Raw genomic sequence first — 15,178 nt, 5'->3', positions numbered from 1 at the left:
TTCTCTCAGCTTTTCCCCACACATTTTATGCTCCAGCCCCTTGATCATTGCTCTGGGGAGCCCAAAATGGGCTCACATGTACACATCACAGGGAAAGAACCACATCCTTTGATTTGCTGGCTGCAGCCATGCTAATAAAGCCCGGGATAAAGGTGGCCTTTGGTGCAAAGTCACTCTGCCAGCTGATGGTTTGTTTATCATTCACCAAGATTCTCAGGGCCTTTCCTTCACAGCTGTATTCCAGCCAGTCAGCCCCAAACTGTATTGGTGCACAGGGTTATTCCATCCCACACATAGAACTCTGCACCTGGCTGCATTTGAATTCATGCAGTGCCTGCAAGCCCGTTTTCCAGCCTACCAATATCCTTGTGAACAGCAGCTCTGCCCTCTATTATCTGCTGAGAGCACAGTAAATGTTCTGTCTCTTGTCTCATCATTCAGTTCTTTAAGATCATATTATACAGAATCAGCCCTCAAACTGGCACCCAAAATATGTAGCCAGTGAGCAGCTGCCAGCTGGACTTTGTCCCGTTGATCCCTCCAAGACTAGAATGAAATGCCTAAATGAAAAATGGACAATTATGGCTCTTTAACTGCCTGAGTCTTGTGAGAGCATATGATCACATTGACGATTTGTAACACTGACAGCAGCAGGCCATCCCAGGGCAGGAGCTGCTGGACAGTCCCAAGTTCCCAGCTGTAAGAGGGAATGAATCAACTGAGAATGACGAGACCCACACTAGTCATTCATATGAAGCCACACTACTAATTCAACAAAACTAGCCACAGTTGAATCAATAAAGCTTTCTGTGAGCCATTATCATCTCCCAGCTGAGACCTACTTCTGAGATATATTATATAATACAGCCCTGGTAGCAGAAAGGGAGGTCACCTCAGACCAAGAGAGCGTGCTAGGAAGATTGTCATTTCAGTGGGATTCTCAGCAAGTGCTGGTGCAGCAACACTGACTGCAGAAAAAGGGATAATACATCACTAACTGAGAAACAATGTCATGAATACCCACATCCTAGAGGTATACACAGGGAAAACAACCTTGTTTTATACAAAATGGTCATACAAGACCCTGGACAGAGTCCAAGTACGAAGGAGCTAGAAGATGCCTATATGTAACAACGCTCACTGGTGTGTACTGCAACACACTTACTCTGTCCCAAAAATAACAGAAGGCTGGATGGGCTGCAAGACTAAATCATTCATTGGATGAAGGAGGATTGGGTTTTTTTACAAAAGACCCACAGAACAGGAAACCTGAGTCCTGATCACAGTTTTACAGCAGACTTTCTACGCAAGATTAACTAAGCCTCTTTTGAGGTTAAAACCTATCTAACAATGTTATCATGACCTTACTGAGAATTTCAGAAAGTGAATTACTAATAGAACATATGATTACTTCTTTCACTGCATATTCCACATTTATTAAATACTATTTATTCTTATTAACGAACACTTACAAGTCTACTAGTATTTGGAAAGGGTTTGAGATATTCAGCAGAAAATGCAATGTGTTACCATTGTTTCTTATTCAAGTACCGTGTCACTTCTTTCATAGTGTATTTGGAACCAGGCATTGAAAAAATCTCCAAACCAACTTCCTCCACACCCCATCTCTTCCCCTGATGGTGCAGGGCTTGCAGCACTCCCATAAAATAGGCGGATCCTCTCACCGGTAGTACAAGTGAAGCCACCTAACCTTTCACTACAAAAAAGGAAATGCATTTTCCTGAATAAGTGCCAGATTCTACTCCACCCGTATACTCTCTGAATTGCTTAGTTACACGTGGTTTAATGGCATGAAAGCTGCAGAATCAATCATCCGTTGCTACTCTGTCGCTACATTTTCAGTGACAATGACTCACTTTATTGCATTATAAAAGTATAGCTGAGAAACAGTGCATTAGTGAGCTGTGTACATAAATGAGTCCATGAACCCTAGAAGAGTCTAAAAATTTCTTTTGCACCTGAAAGATAAAGAACCAATAGCAGAAATAAAATAGGCTGTGCTTTCAGTATTATGTATTTAAAATTGTGTGGAAGAACCACAGAAAACATTTGGTAAATTTATATTTATTTTAAAAGAGAGATAGTATATATATGACAACCTACTACAGTAAATTAGTACATGCAGCAAATATGAAACTCACTATACACAACACAGTCCCCATAAATGGCATACAACAATAAAGAACTTACAAAAGAACCATGATACCATACAGTAAATGAGACATAACTGTATTAATTATAATTCCCGTATGTTAGTAGCCCTGAATTTCTGAATTGAGTTCTTGATAACCTAACATCTTAGCCAGAAGCTTTCTGAAATTATCAGTTACTGACACGAGAATAACCATCAATAAAGAATATTATTGGTGACTACATTTAATTTCACATCAATCCAAAGTGCTTATTTATCCCTATAACTACAGGATGATTGAAAAAAGAATACTTCCTTAAACATTTCAAGAAATGTGTTACCCTATTTTCAAAATAGCTTCAAACTTAATTTCAAATGAGATGGTAAAAAAATTCATTTGGAGAGAAGTGACATAAAATATTTTTATAATTAAAATCTTTCTCCTCTGCCTCAGTGATTTTCAAATAAAACTGCACGACAGATTCAGAATTCCTGAAGACACAGTCAGAACTCTTGTACCATCTGGTTTTTGTCCGTCTGCTGAGGTACCATCCTGTATGCAAATTTATGTGAGTAAAGATGGTGTTAAGACAAATGCTGAAAAATATAAATCTAATTTTTCAGATACATCAATCCTTAAAAAAAAAAAAAGGTAACAAGCATAAAATTTAATTTAAAAGAGATAAGTTGGATTTGAGCTCTCCATGTAAGTACAAAAAACCTAGTATGGCAATACCATCGGGTGCAGTACTGCAAAATTCCACTGACTCTGTGTCAGGCATATCACATGAAAAGCTGCATATTTCCTCAGATAATTAAGGTTTCTAAAGAATAATTGCAGGGGAAGAAAATAACAGACTGATAGAATGACGTTTTTAGTAAAATAACCTTTAACTAAGTTTACATGCAAAAGGTTAGTTGCCTTTGTGTCTTAGCTGTATTTTTAATTACAAAAATAGATTCCAGGTTTTCCTACCAATCACACATGATTTTAGGAAACTTGCTATCAGCTGAAAACTATAATCTCTCAGTATCATCACCAGATGCATAATATCTCTTGTCTTAAATGTTCATGATTTCAGTAGGAACTGTGTGTAACATGCTTCACAGAAGTTAATTAATAAGTGATTGGTTTTGTAAATTAAGTCTTAAGCTCAGTAATCCATAACACAATAGGACATAAAAGAAGACACTTGAAAATTAATTCTTTGCTTAGAGGGTACCAGAAATTACTGCATTGATCAGCATCAGGTTTTGCTGAAGAAAGAGTAGGTTTCATTTGAACTTTGCTGAACACTTAATAGTTCATTTTCATGTGCAGAAGTTTTGCTTATAACTTTTAGACTCTAACAGTGTCCTAAAGCATGGGGACTGGAGTTTTCAAGTGATTTAACTTTCTTTAAGCTTCTGGATGAGATCATGCTTTCAGTTACATGGGCATGGACACAACAAACCTTCATTGATTCTCTCTTTCATTCAGAAGATACCAGGCTACAACCACCTGTTCGGGTTTCCTCAGATGTGTCTTCTTCTGTGCATATGGAATCTGACAACTTTATAGTCTTCCAGGATTATTTTATTTTTTTGGCATCCAGTAACATCATCATATCACTTTTGAAAAATCATAGAATTGTCTCTGATTCCCCCTGCTACAGTGGTAATCTGTCCATGTTTATAGTTTTGGAAGTAGACATTCTGTGATTCAGGTTACAGTAAACACAAATCATCTCAGGACTGAAACTAGTAAAGTTTTGTGTTCATGACAGTAGGCTGCATACGTGTCTGGTTTGGGCTGGAATAAAATTAATTGTCTTCCCAACAGCTGCCATATTTAAGATTTAGTATGAGAAGAATATTGATAATATACTGAGGGTTTTAGTTGTTGCTAAGAAATCAAGGATATTTTTAGTTTCTCACATTTTGCTACTGTACAGGTGCAGAGCCAGGACAGCTAATGCAAATTGGCCAATGGAATACTCCATATCATAACATAATGCTCAGTATAAAAAAGGGAATTTGGCTGGGACGTGGCTATCTGAATTCTGCACTCTAGTGCTATCTGAATTCTGCACTCTAGTGCTCCAGTCACTGTTGTCACTGTGCTTGCTGTAATCTCTGCGCTCGCTGCTCTCACCACTTAGGACTGGCTAATCATCGGGCAGCAAGCTGTTGCATTTTAATATATCATTATCATCATCATCATCCTCTTATTGTTCTATTAAAACTGCCTCTATCTCAATCCACAAATTTTCATTTTCTGATTCTCCTTCCCATCCTGCTGTGGGAGAGGGAGATGGGGTGGTGTCAGGGAGTAGAGAGAGAGTGGCTGTATACTGTTTTGTTAAACTACAATGATAGGTTTGCATGGGCCTTGTATTTTGTAACTTACATTTACACAGCTTTGTGTTATGTGTGCTTTTCTCCTGGGCACCAAAACCCCCCATTACCCAGAAACCTGAGAGTTAATTATAATAGGTTCTCATAGGAGATTTGGTTTTCAAGCTCACAAGCACACCAGTGGCAGAGCACTGTCATCACCTCCCAGAGCCTCCAACTCCTTTGACCCTCACATCCCAGGGATCCTAACTGGGATGCATGTTTTTATCATTTCAGATCTCTATTACATTTAAGGAAACTCATAGCTGTGATACTACGTGTCCTTAGTAGCATAAGCAAGGCCTGAGTGATCCCAAAATCCAGCTACCGCAGGTTCAGAGGTAGCGCTGAAGGTGACTGAAAGAAGATCGCTCTGCAGAGCACTGAATACCACAGCAGTTACTCATACAAAGATAAACCATGCGGTGTGTTATAACTGCAGGACTTCTGCCACATAAAATCATTTGCTATTCTTCTCATGTCACCAACAACGGAGACATGCATGTGAAGGCACTTACCATTCTGGTTGACGGAATAGATAAGCAGAGAAAAAGGGAAGAAAGAGGAGAGCTATCTCCCAAAAAAATGTAGTTATGGAGGCTTGAAAGAGCTGGAACTAGAATGCTCTTGTTTTTTCAGAATTTGTTGCCTTTGCTTAGAAAAAAAAAAAATAGTAGCAGGAAGCTAAACTAAAATACCTCATAGCCAAGTACTTAGTTTTGCAGTTCTCCTCTTACCCTTCTGTATTCTCTGTGAATAAAAGCTATTTAAAACCCCCCAAGAAACACTAATCACTGTCTTTGATGCATTCAGTTATGAATTATAATGAATAATTATGAAGCAGTCTAGATTTAAAGGTTTTATGCACATAATCGCAGCTGAATACCAACAAGGTCATTATTAAGGTCCTATTTCATTTGATGTTTTCATTAAGGACTTCAGAGGGAAAGCGCAACCCATACACATTTAAGGTTAGCTAAAAGACCATTTCTTAAAAAATTCTGGGAGAATTGATCTGAATGGTAAAAATTATACTTCTACCAAAGGAGTGAGAAATACTCCATCTGGGCAAATATAAAGTTATCAAAGCCTTCTGGGCCCCTTGCCTGATTTGAACCTTGGCAAGTCAAGCATGCGCTGTCCTACCTTCATACTCCTCCTTATAAGGATGTTCCAAAGTCTGCCCATGCAACTCCTGCAGTTCTCAAAACAGCTGTCATTATTTTGTATATTAAATGCACTCTCTGCATGGGACATACCCATGTTTTGAAACACTGTCAGTATTCAACAAATATTAAGAATCTCAGCATAGTTAGTCTTTTCTGAAATGTAAACACTGACAAATTACTGTTTCAACAAAACTAAATTTTTAAACCCAAAGACGCCTCATTGCAAAAACAGTTTATACCTTCTAAATATATTATTTTAATTTCAGCAATAGTTTATATACCAGAGACACCAATTTCTCTGCAGTTTAGTGATTGGATAGTGGTCTAGTGAAAGACAGGTATCTACATACCAGTGATTAAACATGATCAAAAATGCTCAAAAATTAAAAATCCCTCTGCAAAATAGGGACAGACCAAATAAGTTGCCTGGCTATCAGGAGAGAAAAAAACACTTGTATGTAGTCTTAAAGGTATTCAGTAAATTTTATGTATGTTTGGCTGACATAGGAGTGGACACTTGTGTACCCCCTAAAATGTAACAAAACTACATTTTCACTTTTCGATTCCTTAACTGTAACACAAAGCTGATTATTTTTATAGATGCATCCTACAGGACATGACTGGGAAACTAAAATTCAGGCATTCCTCTACAATAAGGGTGAAGCTGCTTTTATTTGCCTGCTCAGGTAAATAATCACATACAATTCACTTGAGTTTTGCCACCAGCCACCAGTAATTGCGCCAGCTACCAGCTAGTAGGTACTGCAATGTTTCTTTCACTCTGGAACTAGCTCGGTCTACTATAGAGAGTCTTTATACTTGTATAATTTTGTAATCTTCCTCATTTCAGTGCTGTGAATCTTATTGCTATTGAAATTTCTTATTTCTGTATACTTCATTAAGCTATAAAGATACAATTTTCTTATAAAAAATAGGATCAACCTGTCTGCTATCTGTTTGTTTCTGCCAGATATTTGATATCTGCATACAGTTATGTTCGTACCACGTACCACATATTCCCCTAAACTTTATAGGAACAATTTAAAAGTAATCAGAGTTTATACTGCATCTTTGCCTAATCTTTTCTAGATGATGCTAACAAACAGCCAGAATGTCATAATCCCATACTTTGTTCCACCAGCATCCAGAGAAGTTAATACTTAAGGGCAGAAGGCTAAAGGAGGCAGGTCCAACGTTCTCCTTCATATAAAGGAAGTTTTATTCTGATTTTTCACTGTACTTACTTTAACAAGTGAGATATCGTGTTGTTCAGCCACTTAATGCCATGACTGGTCCTCATTACTCTTCACAAAGCTTTAGCTGTGTCCCCTAAACCTGATTATTCCACTGTGCATGCTGTAGGAAGAATTTATACCTTTCCTTAAAAGTTTAACAAAATCCTCTTAGCTGTCACTCAGCTGACTTCCTGCCTGGTGATACTCCTCTTCCTTTCACAACCCATGACAGCACAGTACCTCAAAGGTTTTCTAAGTTATGTTCGTGAACTTTTTTAGAAAAAAAATAAATGCTTCCTCCTCGAAGAGCACTGGTTATGTTATGGATGTGCCAGCAGGTACTCACTTGCTTCCCGTGATCACCAGGGCAGGAGTAGCAGCCACACTCAAGCTAATGGTTAGGATCTGGTTCAGCTGGTTTTAAACTGAAAATGAAGAACCGAGTTGAGATTTAAATCAGAACCACTAAAAAAACATGTGGAAGATCAAAGGGGGATGGGAATAGACTGAAATATCTTGGGATCACGATAATAGCTTTCATTCTACTGTATATTGAAACACATCAGGACAGCTGATAACAAGAAAATATATTCTAATCTTATTATTGTTGCTGAATATTGAAGTGGGAATAAACTAGGTAAGCCTGTCTCAACCTTCCCATTTTGTGTCATCTAACATGTCAAAGGCAGAAGAATTAAAGGCTTGTCCTTGAATAAATTACCTCTTCTACACACGGTGAAATGCTGTATAGTTCACTGTCTCTCTCATTTTCTCTTCCAGCCGTTCTTCACCACAGTCACGAATCTATGGCTAATTGTCAAATGGCATCCTCCATGAGTAATTAAGTTTAACTATCAGGGAAGATAACATCTCCAGAAATAAAATATTTGATGGGGTGTTTCCCTCTATCTCACATTCAAATAGCCTGTTATAAATTGATGATACTACAGCTGACTTTTCCTTCAAATGCCAAAGCCTTTCCTATGTAATAGCATGTGAATTCTAAATAGAAAGACATTATCCTTTATGAACTGTTTCACTACAACACCACAAATCATTCTTCTAAATGATTTCTCCACATCATATGAGCAAAATGCTGAATCTATCAATCCCTCTTGCTTTATGAGGCTCCGGACAGCACAAAGGCATGAAAGCTGAAAGAGTATATATTAATTCTTCTGAAAACTCAAGACTCAGCTAATATAAAGAAGGAAGTATGCCTGACATTGCTCATTTGAAAGCCACAAGTGAAAAAGTCAAACGGGAAATGTATCGATGCTGCATTCTCACAAGAAAATATGACAAAAGGCCATCTACTGAGTGCATAGCAGCAAAATCTGATCATGCCAGTAAATACATTTATCTTCCTTAACATATTTAAATGGATACTCTTGTTTTGCTTTTTCTGCTAACTGATAATTGTATACTGCTGACGGGCTCTACAGTCTTTGCAGAAGATTATTTAATCAAGATTCTTAAAAATTTTAAAATTATGGCAGTATTACAAGAATTGAAGTCATTATCCAATAAATTCCTTATTACAGTAAAATCATGATGACACAAATATTCGTTCATCTAACAGTGAACTTCTATAGTGACTAGCCTCAATGCTTTGGCTCAAAAGAAGTAAAAGGAGAAGGATACTCCACAACAGCACCTTTGCCTCCCTGAAAAATCCTATATAAACCTCTTGCTGGGGTGTCAGGGATACCCCTTAGATATAAGCTACATCAAAAACTAGTGTCATTAGGAGAAATCAGGCATTACAGACTTTACAGCAAGTGTTAATAGCTAGCATAATTTTTATATTTATTTCAAATATGTCCTTATCTTCCTCCACATAGCACCAAGGTTGAGTGAAAGGTTTTGCTTTTATAAGATATTACCTTTAACAAACTAAGGCACGGAGTCAGTATTTGGCTGACTGCCAACAAACTTCACAGAGCAGTCCCACTGGCATGTACATCAGTGCTAGACAAATATGACATTTTCATGCTTCTAACTTTTTCTAAGATTGAAAGAATCATGATCCTGGAACCCCTTGCCTCAAAGAAATAGAAGACAGAGCTGACGTCTAGTTTGATTATGTTTCATTAAGTTTAATAAAATAAATAAATAAATAGATAAATAAGAGAAGCAATGCCATTTAGTTGAATAGTTTTCACCTGGCACACTCTAAAGGCTGAATAGAGCACTGCACAGCCACATAAATGACTAACATCCTTGGGAGGACAGAAGCTTTTTATGACTAGTTTAACTCCAAATTAGAAGAGTGATTGCATGTATCTACTGACCAACAGCTATCTGCTAAAATACCTACCCTTGTAATACTGCCTCCTTTTGCTGCCAGAGCAAATACATACACACATACATAATAAAAAGTTAATGGACTACGTTGTAAAATATGCGAAAATAGTCATATTCTAGTGCCTCCATAGGCTACATACTTCTGATTTCAATGAAAGCAGGTGAACTTTCTCCATAATGCTTTCTATGAACGCACAAAACTTACAACATAGTGAAGTAATCAACGCACATACAACATGCAACCTCAGTAAGGGACAAGACTCTCTCAGACTTGTTTTGGGTTTAGGCTATTTCTTATTTTTTTATGTTTAACAACCACAAAAAGCTAAAACCATAAACATAACTTTCATATTTTAAAATACACAAATGAGTGACTTGTTCATTGCTTTTCTTTTCATCTCCAAATCACCACTAAAATAATTATCACTCTACCTAAAGGAATCAGAGCTGACAGAACCTAAGAGACAAGTAAGCCTAGTAACATGAAAAAAAGAGTAATTTGATATTTAAAGTCCTTGGTAATTCCAAGTTCCCAAAAGAAGTCAGTATCTACCAGCCTGGGAATGTTACCTAAAAGAAATTACTCTTACAACACAGACACAAGTAGTTTCTTATATCCTTTGATGAATTAGTGCTTCCATTTTGTAGGCAAAACCATTTGGATTGATACATTTCCTAGACAAATGTCCATTACAGTTTGCTATGGCTGAACAAATTTCTCCGTTGAGCAGAACATACAGATGAGCTGCTATCAACATCCACAGAAACACAATTGCCTCCAAAATCCTGACTAACAACAGTCTCTGAAATCTGTGGAGCTTCCTCAATGTTTGAGAGCTTGCATTGGCTTGCTAAAGCGATGCTGTAGTTTTTAATAAGAACATTTGTCATTATATGAATTGCTCCTGATTTTCTAGCCAGAAAGGTCAAGTGGAACTACTTGTGTGTATTTGTGGTTCAAATTAATTTCAATGGTGTATATAAAATGCAAAAGAATAAGAGAATGCTCTGGTCACAGATCACGAATTTATAAACACGTTTTCTTTCCTAACGTTAGAATATGAAATGCAGGCCCAGAATTCTGACAATCATTTTTTAAACAATCTGCATTTCATACGATTTGCCTAAAACTTTAACTTTTGTAGTAGGCTACCCAACTTACGCATCCAAATGGAGATGCCAGTAGAAGGTATGTCAAACTCCAGTTTCTTGAAGTCTACTTAACATGAGAAAGGTCCTTTGGAGCTTAAAATAAATCAAAAATGAGATGACACCTTTGTTTATTTCCACGTCTTCATTAACATGCATGATATAGCTATCACTGCATACATTCTTTTTTTTACTGCTACATTGTGCTTTCACGATATTTATACATATACATAACATCATTACAGAAATTTCCATGCAAGGTAAACATTTGTTTACATGCTATCATGTTGCCTGTGATAATAATTCGTAACCTCACCAGAACTTAAAGGACAGACACATCGTATGTTCAGACAATTAACTCTCTGGCATTCTTCCTTTGAGTAGGTTAACCACCTTAGCAGAGAGTGTGATACCTTTGGAGTCTGCATACAGTCCATAGCTTGCTTTACCCCCTCCCTTCAGATTACTCACCTCAAAGTATAATGCTTTGTGTAAAATGTATTTTCCTTTGCCATCTGTTTTATCCAGTGATCTGTTCTTGCCCAGTTGTTCTGCCAAGTTTACTGAGGCTCAGAGAAATTGAGCAACCAGTGCAAGGTCACATAGGTCCCGGTTCAGCCAAAATTAGCATCAAGAATTAGAAACAGATATAAGAATGCATACAAAATAATGAGAAAAAAAATGTGAAACCTCATTACTTTGAGGGCTGAGGTTTAAGGAGTTTTTGTTTCTACAGACAAGTTTAGGTAAATTTTGGTCCTATCAATAAAAGGTTCTCTCTTCTCTCCTCCCTTCTATCAGATCTTTGATTGTCCCGGACAATTGTCTGTTCACACAGAAAGAGCAAGATTCATCAGCTCTTCTCAAAGGAATTTTTCTTAAGGAAAAAATCATTCATTCTCCTGCTTTTGTATGCATGTAAAAAAGGGAGGGAATATCACTAAAGAGGGTTCTTCTTCTTTCTTCTCTTTTGCCATCCTCGAGGGACAGAGCACAGAAATGGGCAATGCTGTATCTGAATTTGAAAAGGAGAAAGGCATAAGTAGCATAACGTAGCTGCTGATAGCTACATTAAACCCTCTGCTGGACAAGAGACCCACTATTTGTCATATTCTTTGTTGGAATCTGAGAGAAAAACAGGGCACTAATCCTTTAAAGTGAAGATTCGCTCCTTTTCCTGTCCTGTCCTGTCCATAAGCTACCAGGGTTTATGCCTGAAAATAACTGCATTTAAGAGAATTGTGTGATATATAATACCAAAACAAAGGATTTTATGAGATAATAAAATATTGTTTGTACTAAAATTACTGTGTACCTAAGAAAAGAAGTAATAGATTTGCAAAAAAATACAAGAAGGGTCAGTGTGTGAGGCATAGAAAAGCTTCAGGTTCACTTAGAAGGTGTTAAGATATAGTTCCAAAATAAAGCATGTATTACGATTAAGAATATATGAAGATATAATAATATCCTATTTTACTACTAAGGACAGATGAGATTTTAATAATATATAAGCTCTATATATTATATGAAGGGTTTTAGTACTTGTCATTCTCTCAACTGCATACCAATGGCATCATGATTATTTAAAGTATGTCTGGTTTTAAGTCGAAGATTTGAAACTTGTAAATGGTCTACAGAAGAAAAAAACCTTTGAATTCATCCTTTTTCTTCTGTTTCTCCCAGCTCCCCAAAATAATTTATGTTTAAAATGAAACACTGCCTATCACCTCCTATCAAAAGAATAATCATATTTCCAACAGGTCCCTAGAGAAAGCAGGAATTTCAGCTGATTGCCACGTTTTCACAATATCCTCCCTCTCAAATTAGAGTTTGAGATTTTTTTAAGAAGATTCTTCTTTTACTGTATAAAAGAAACATCATTTATCTCCCTTTACTACTATCTCAGGCTCAATTCCAAGTAAGGAATATTTTTTTATTTCGGTTGCAGGTTATGCATAAGCATTTATGGTTATACATGCATGAAGTTCCAAATTTTCCAAACCTGCAAGTGTTGCAGATTCTTCTAAAATCCTTTTAGAGTTAAGAAAAGACTTATTATACACTTCTTTTAATTACTTCCCACCGTTCAAAAAAAAAAGTCTTTGGTCAAAATCCTTGGTGGTTTTCAGTTTCTTTTCTACAGAAAAAAAATTACAGTATTTGACATGCCCTTCAGCTTCAGTACTTTTGGACTAAAATATATGTTCCCTTTGTTCGTTATCAAAATCTATTTATATATTTCCATTGGGAAATATCTGAGACTCATAAAGCAATAAGAAAAAACATGAATCCGTTCATTAGCTCAGTATCTGATCTTTTCCAAGACTATTCAGGACAGAAAAATTAGACTTTGCTATTTTATTCCTACAGGAAGGTAATCTTTAAGAGAAAAATAAGAAAAAAATAACAACAACAAGCTATTTTCTGCTAAGTCTTTGAAAATATAATCTCTGAAAAATGTCCAGAAGCAAGTTACAAAATCCTCAAAGTGCAGAAACATATATAGAGGCATCAAATTATGAAGCTTAGACGTTATTTACATGGGTAGTGTGATCAACAAACGAACTCAGACACACAGAAGGAAAAAAATAACACAAAATCCCCACAATACAGTGTTGATAGCCATCTTTATTCAAGAGATCTCCAACCTCTCTAGTGACATTTCCTCTTTTTCACATGCGTACAAAAACAGAAGGATGAATGTTTTTTTCCTCATTTCCTCCAATTTTTTCTTCATTCCCCTTAGCTATTTCATCACTTCTGCAACTTAAAACAAACCAACCAACCTACAATATAGCAATTACAATATGACATGAAATAAATATCAGTATGCCGCCAATCAATCATAAAGGTAAGCAGGTCAGAATCTCTTTAGATATAAACGGATACACAAAGATTTCAGTCGTTTTCTGTGCAGCTAAATATGCTCACGGAAGCAATGTTTTGGCAAGCACAAGAGAAAGAACATAATTTCATATTTGCTCATGTTCTTCTTATGTGCTGAAATATTTATACTATACAGATTTCGTGTTCGTTCAAATATGAATCTCTCTCTTGGATATGATGTTTTTCAAAGCTTTCAGTGCTAGAATGAATCTGAAGCAGATCTTCTATTAACACTGGCTTTGCACTAAAAAAAGTACAGAAGAGCTTCATGAAAAATCTGTTAGATGCTCCAGCTGGAGCAATTCTTTGCCTTGCAAATGCCAATTTTTTTACTGTTATGTTTAATGTTCACTTAAAAAAACCCTAACATTTTCCACGATGATAAAGAATGTACTAGTCCTTAAAATTCCTACTGACCCCAAAATATAGAATGAAGAACTGTTAGACTGGATTTCAAGATTTATTATACAATTTCTCACCCAATGTAAAAATGCAAGCACAGATATAGAGTCACATTAAAGGCCATTTGCAGCTTAATATAATTGTTGTCCAGTTAGAATGCAATTACGGCAAAGGAGGCAAGAACAGGAAAAGCATAAGTAATCTGCCTTTCAGATGCCCTCCTCACCATCCTGTGCTGTCTTTGCATTTAGCAGGACTCCAAGTATTTCTAACACAAGAACTTACCATGTTCATGCCCACACATATTCTTAGCACTGAAAACAGTTTATGAAAAAGAGCTTCACACCTTAAAATTAGTTTTACGAAGACCCTCCTTTCTTTTGAACCTATCCTTCCCACTTTCACTGTTTTCCTCCTAGATCTTGTTTTGGGAAAGGCAGTGAATCGTTGATCTTAATTCGCACTCAGTACATTAGTGCCTAAAATTATTTCATTGCCCTGGCCAGCAACCTGCATGTTACTTCAACAGTGGGCTGGTTATGGTGACCCTCAGTAGATGCAAGTCACACTCGTGGTTGGCAGAACATTATTAGCAGCATCAGCTATAAATGGAAACTCATTTGTCTGCCAGAGTATTCTTCTACTTGTTATGACAGCTTTTGAGAGCTACCGTCTTAAACCATGAAAAGCCTCAGGCACTAAGTGGAAGAATTCTACAGAGACTGTTAGAAACAAATACTTTATCTACGTTAACTTCAGGATAACTTCCTTCAAGTTGTCAAGCAACAATCATTACTGACATTGTTGAAACAAGACAGTTTTAATCCGGATGCCTTGCACAGAGCCCCTTCACAGGGCTGTATGAATCCTGATGCAGCTGATGGCACGTACACCACCAGCCAACCGAATGATGTTTGCGTTGTTATTTCCTCCTTCTCTCCAGTATAAAAGGATAGAGTGTATCTTCAAGTCATACTGCAGGTTTTAATACAAATAGCTCATACAGCAAGAACGTCAGTGATGCTGCAAGGGCAGCGGGGGAAAATGACACCAAAACAAGTGATTGAAGCTTCAGGAGGTATCGAGTTGTAAATGATCAGGCTGGGTAAAGTGGTCGGGGGAGAAGTGTCAGAATTAAGAATTACAGTGATGAAGAGAACTGCCACCAATACACACACATTCCGAGGTGGGTGTATGCATCTGAAGAAGTGTCAACACCATTACAGTTTTTTTTAATGGAAAACAAAAATTTTTTATTCATTGTTTCTCCTTAAGTAGATTTCCCTACATCTAAAAACTATTTTATGGCCGAAAACAAAAAATACTTCACAATATCATCTCTTTTTTAAAGGCAAATTATAAAGCTGTTTCTTCAAGTCTTCTTCTAGGAACTCAGGGTTATAATTACATTTTTGTAACTATTTTGTTCCTTCACATAACTCTGTGCATCACATACTCTATACTACAAAATATTGACAGTTTTCCAAGCACAATATTGTTCC

The sequence above is a fragment of the Cuculus canorus genome, chromosome 2 (genome assembly GCF_017976375.1).
Source record: "Cuculus canorus isolate bCucCan1 chromosome 2, bCucCan1.pri, whole genome shotgun sequence".
Classification (NCBI taxonomy): domain Eukaryota; kingdom Metazoa; phylum Chordata; class Aves; order Cuculiformes; family Cuculidae; genus Cuculus; species Cuculus canorus.
Note: the sequence above shows the minus strand (reverse complement) of the source record.